Source organism: Crocuta crocuta, unplaced genomic scaffold, assembly GCF_008692635.1.
Source record: "Crocuta crocuta isolate KB4526 unplaced genomic scaffold, BGI_CrCroc_1.0 scaffold288, whole genome shotgun sequence".
NCBI lineage: Eukaryota > Metazoa > Chordata > Mammalia > Carnivora > Hyaenidae > Crocuta > Crocuta crocuta.
The window spans coordinates 124,266-129,887 of NW_027532607.1; the positions used below are offsets into that span (position 1 = coordinate 124,266).

At 55.0% G+C, this 5,622-nt stretch overlaps 1 protein-coding gene across 1 annotated transcript in view; it reads right to left on the bottom strand.

Annotated features, from left to right (window-relative positions):
- The window catches only part of WNT9B (Wnt family member 9B), a 40,589-nt gene that overhangs the window by 30,839 nt on the left and 4,128 nt on the right, over window positions 1-5,622 (bottom strand). The gene's annotated exons all lie outside the window — the stretch shown is intronic.

Sequence of the window (5,622 nt, forward strand, 5' to 3'; positions counted from 1 at the left end):
GGGGGGGGGGGGGGGGGGGGGGGGGGGGGCGTCCCAGCCTCTCCACTTTGCCCGTGGCAAACGCAAAGCTCAGAGGAGGAAGTGACTTGCCCAAGGGCTCTCAGCAAGCCCGTGGGACGCGGGTCCCGCCTCCTCTGCAGAGCCCTCCACCTCCCCTTCCCCCCTACCCCGCGTTCCTGAGCCCAGAGGGTCTCTTCCTCCCGCCCTGCGCGGAGCCAGCCCTCATGCCTTCCTTTCTCTCCAGTCCTGTCCCGCTCCACAAGCCCACCTCCTCCAGGAACCATCCCGTCCTGCCGCCCCAGAGGTACCCCCGCTCCGAAGCCCTATTGCCTCGACGGGCTGCAGGTTTAAATCGTGGTTCTGCCAGCCTGTTGGCGCGATCTGGAAGACCAGAGATGAGGCCCTTTCTTTTGGATTCTCCACTCACCCACTCAACTCTTCCCCACCCAGAGGTGCCCGGTGCAGGGCCAAACTCTCACTTGGTGATGCACAGTGATGAATGTCTTTTTCTTCCTCCCATTGCAAAGCAGCCCAGCAGTGTCTGTGGCCCTAGGCCAGGATTTCCATCTGGCTTTGAGGCTCTTTTCTAGCCTGTGACCTTGGGCAAGTCGCTCTCAATCTCTCAGAGCCCCTGTTTCCCAACTGTAAGATAGGAATAAAGCTCTTCACTTGGCTGGTTGTGAGAATTACATGAAATCGTGTTTAAAGATATGCCTAGAACATAGTAGGTGCTCAATAATTGCAGGGTTGATGAGTCAGACTTCCAGGGAGCCTTAGGCGGGTCTCCTTGGCCTCATCCCTCTATTTGACACCCTCTTTCTTGGCTGTGAACCTTCGGAACCGTATGAGCAGCGTCAGGGAAGGGGCCGCACAGTGACTGTGGAAGGGCCCTAGGAAAGGAGGCTCCTGTTAGAAGACAGGGAAGGCTGAAGGTAATCAGGCCACACTGAACATGACTTTCAGGTACCGGGGTCTGCATCTCTGGCTCCCCTTTCTGTGGGCTTCCTCGCCCTGCGCTCTTTCTTAACACCCCTTGCTGTTTCTGTTTGTTAACTCCTCGTTCCTGCTTCCTAGAACATACACCCTGCACACGGCCCATCATGGCTTCCGTGACATCCTCACGGTGCTATGGCCAGTCAGCTCTGGAGCCCAGTGGCATCTGCCACATGTCTGTGAACACATGGGGACAGCACAGTGGTGCTGCTCGGACCTGTCAGAGGCTCTTGGCCAGCTGTGGACTGGCTGCCCGAGGGTCAGGTATCCACACTTCGTCCAGGTGGCTGTGGTCATGGGGACAGAGTATGTGCTATCACGCGTAGCCACACATGTATTTGCATGCCTAATAGAATAATCATTTAATAAACACTGGTATAAAGAATAATATTCAAAACTGGTGGGAATTCACTGGAAATTCATCAGTAAAGGAAACAGCCCCCTATGAGCTGCCCAGACCTCCATGCCAAGTTATCTGTTTTGTACGCCCAATTTTTATGACCGCACCTGCTTGTTACCACAAGCTCTGCCCCAGGAAACAGTCTTAGGATCCCCCAACTGGACTGATGGTATTGGAGGAAAGACTTTGTTTCCCTATTCCTCCAAATGATCTGCAATGTTATTAGAAAGAAAATCTGTGATATGAGAAAAATAAAAGCCAAACTCCTGCTCTGTATCTTCCCTTGTACTTACCCACTGGGCTCCTGACTCTCCTCTCCCTCCTTCCCTCCTCCCCCTTCATGCCTAATTATAAAGCCCTGCTCCGGCAAAGAGAGCAAAAGCCTGAATCTTCAGCCCGATGGCTCTGAGAGAGAACAGCAGGATCAGTGGTAGAGTGAAGGCTTTTGCTCCTTGTTACCCCTCTGATGGCTGTTGGAGCAGAAAATGCACAAGGTTTCTCCACTTCCAGGCTATGGCCTGGAGTTACCCCAACAGCTTCTCGCTCCCTAGGGTGGAGGTCTCCAGGAAGATGAGCGTGCCCACCCACACAGCACCTCCAAGTGTTTTAAAAGCAGATATGTCCTTCTCCAGGCTCTTTACTTCCTACTGTCGGAAAATGATCCATGCAGATGTGTTTGTGATGCCAGCGGTGCCTTCCTATGTGGGGTTCTGTTTTGCAGTGCCCAACCTGTGCAGCTGTGCATGAGGCACATACCAGGTCGCTTCTCTGCCCCATCGGTGGGAAACTGAGTCTTGCTGACCCTGAGCTATCCCTCCAAACCTTCCCCCATGCACATTCCCAGTGGGGCCACCGCCACCTTCCTGTGTATCCAGCCTCAGCCCTTTGGAAGTCAGCCTTCACTTCCGGGCTTCGAAATTCACATCTCAGGTCTAGCACTTACTAGGACTCAGTAAGTCCCACAGACTTACTGGGCCACGAGTGCCTTGCCTGTGAAGGGAGAGCAGTGGCAGCCTTGATGTGGAGCTTCGGCGAGGATGAGTCGGGGACACAAATGTAGTGCAACACAATCAGTCCTGGCGCCACTGAGTTCCCAGCACCAGCCCCTCTCCCTGTATTCTCCTGATGATACTCTAAACTCTGCCCAAGGAACATCAGCATGTGGCAGCCTGGGTAGGTCTCGCTCTCTCTGTCCTGTTGCTGTAGGTGGGGTTTGATTATACTTTAAACCTCTCAAGTAAAGAGCTGTAAGAGCAAAACAAGTGATACATGAAATACAAGAGTCCTGGACTGAGTTCCTTCTGAAGTGAAGGAACAAACTGAAATACTTACCCCTGGACTTCTCATGCACACACCTGGCTTTTCATTTATTCCAGGGGGTGCTGAGCTGTACACCTGTGCGTTAGGGCACAGGTCAACTCGTGGCTTCCAACCAAAACATCGCCCTTCAGTCCTGAGCAACTGCACACCCACCTGGCTCGCCAGGGAGGTTGATGGCTCTTTCTGCCATCGGTTTCACTTTATCAACGAACTGCCCCCAATATATTGGCCATTTGCCATGCATCAGGCACGATGCTAATTCGTTTCATTATCTTATTCATTCCTTCCAATTTCTTCAGAAACTGACATTACAGTCATCACTCGGATGGTTTTGAATCATTGACAATTACAGTATTACACACTTTTCTTCCTCTGAACTATGCAGTAAAAGAGATCTACAGAGGGTGTACTTGCTCTTGGCCCTTAAAGATTCCATTTCACGTATAAATGCAAAGAACCATCTCAGACTTCCTTCTGGGTATATCCCTAGAAACCAGACTCTGAATGAAGTTCAAAAAAACACCACCAGTTCTGAGGAATGCAGCTTATGTCCTTGGGGCCCTGGCTTTCCCTAGGCCCCCAGTTGAAATTCCAATGCCCCCCACTTCCAATCCCTCCACACCTTCTCAGGCTTCTCCCCTGGGAAAAGAACGAGGTTTAATATCTGGGGGGAATTTGAAGATCATTGCCCTTCCTGCCACTGCCCCCCCCCAACCCCACCGTCAGCTCTCTACAGCTGCTGTTCCTAGAAGGCCCAGCAGGTGTCACTGTGACCCTGACCATCCTCACAGGCCCCTCCTCCGGCCCGTTTCGGACACCTTTGAGGCCTGGGGGGGCTCCCAGGGGTGGGAATTCACCTCTAAGTAGAGTCCTACAGGAAAAGTCCTGACTCTGCTGCACTCTCTCCCAGGGCCATTTTAGGGAAGGGCTGTGGTTCAGTGACGGTTCAACGTCATGGTCAAGGGGCTAGGCAGAGGTTGCAGAGAGTAGAGAGTGCGGGGGTAAGTGGGGCCTTAGACCCTCCTCTCTTTCCTGCCTCAGTGTCTTCTTGCACTGCGTTAGGAAAGTGTCCTCCCCACCCCACTCTCCCTCAACCTACCTGACCACCAGCCCTGAGCTTTGGGAACAAATCTTGGTGACTGCTGAGGGCCACTCAGGGTCAGAAATCATTACACTGATGAGGAGCCAGAAGGCACAAAGAGGCCTGTAAGTCAAGGAGGCTTCCTGGAGGAGGTGAGTGTGGACTCCAGAGATGAGCTCCCAGCCCTGCCTCACATGAAGAACAAGGGAGAAGAGGGGCCAACCTGGGGGCTCGGTACTGTCTGGAGGAGGAATGTTGAGAAAGGAGTTCAGTCGTGGCCATTTTGGGGGATGTTTCTGGAGTCACGTGGGCTTCCAGGAGCTAGCTCTCTCTCCACAAGCCAGAGAGGCAACAGCCACAGACGAAGTGTGTGTGTGTGTGTGTGTGTGTGTGTGTGNAGAGGAGACCTTCCTTCCAGGTTAAAATTGGGTTGTCTGGATGGGGGAGGGATGTGACAGGGGAGGGGGGAGGAGGGGCAGGGAGGAAGCACTAGGCCTGTGTCCGGCCTCAGGTACAGGGCTGAGCCTGTCTGGTGTATTTGCTGCCTTGAGCCCTTGGCCTTTCTTGGGATGAAAAGTCAGTGACAAGCCAGGGAGATGAGGTTTTCCACAAAAGGTGGACTGTCCATTGTGAAGCCCAACTAGATCCCAAAGGCCTGGTAGAACTGCCCGGTTCCCTCCTCTGCACTTGTTTGTGACCCCTCCTTCCACCCCCCCCCCNTCCCCTCAGAGCTGACAAATCTGCCCTTTTGGTCATGACCTCACAGAGATCTGATCCTTCTGGAAGCAAGCCTTGACACCTGGGATGGGGCCTGGCCCAGATGGGGACAGGAAAGGCTTGAGAGCTAGTAAATACACACACACGTCGGCAACACACAAGGGCAGGTGGAGGAAAAGCTAGGGTCTCCGACAGAGGCTGGTGGGCAGTCTCACCTTCTCTTTCCTTCAGGGGTCCTGGCTTCCAGGAGCCACCGCGTGTGGAAAACATCTCAGGGCGCGCACGGATATGCAGGGTGAGAGATTTCGCAGAAGATGCAGCAATTTTTCCGTCGTGTCCGGAGCTGGCCTCTTCTGAGCAACTTCACACCCAGCCCTCCCTCACTCCCCAGGGCAGGGTGTGGGGTGGGGAGGTGGGGAGCAGGCTGCCCGTGGCCCTGAGCAGAAACAGGCCCCCCTTCCCGTGCACACAGAAGCCCGACCAGCTGGGAAGGTCGGAGCTGGGGGGGGAGGGGGGGAGGGGGCGCTGTCTGCTTCTTCCCAACACAGACTCAGACGCTTCGTGGGGGAGGGGGCTGGTAACCCTCCCAGGACTAGAACTCAGGCCCCCGTGGCAAGCCGGAGAATCAGAAGGAACCGCCTTCTCTAATCTGCCTGCTGCAGGAAGCAACAGGAATCACAGCCTGCTGTCGGCGGGGCAGGAGAGCACGATGAGGAAGGCGCTCTGACACCAAGGGGGTCACACCCATGTTGGGTGCAATCGGCTGGGGCTGGAATAAACCCNTGTCCTGAGTGCATGGTGTGTGACCCCCGCGGCTGATGTCTGTCGACTGACAGCCGAGGTCTGGGACGCCGGAGTCCTGGTGTTACCAACAGCCCTCACCTCCCAGTTACTCCGGTGGCGGTGTGGTGGAGTTCCCATCGCAATAGATGCAGCCACAGCGGGGCTGCTGGGGCACTGTGTCCCCAGTGCCAGGGCGCAGCCTTGGGATCCCCACAGATCTCTCATGGGGTTTGGGACAAGGACCAGGGAGCCAGACCGCAGGTTGGGGGACTTGCCAGCTCCCCAGTCCCCCGTTGAGGGTTCTCTGATACCTAGACACCCCTGAGCC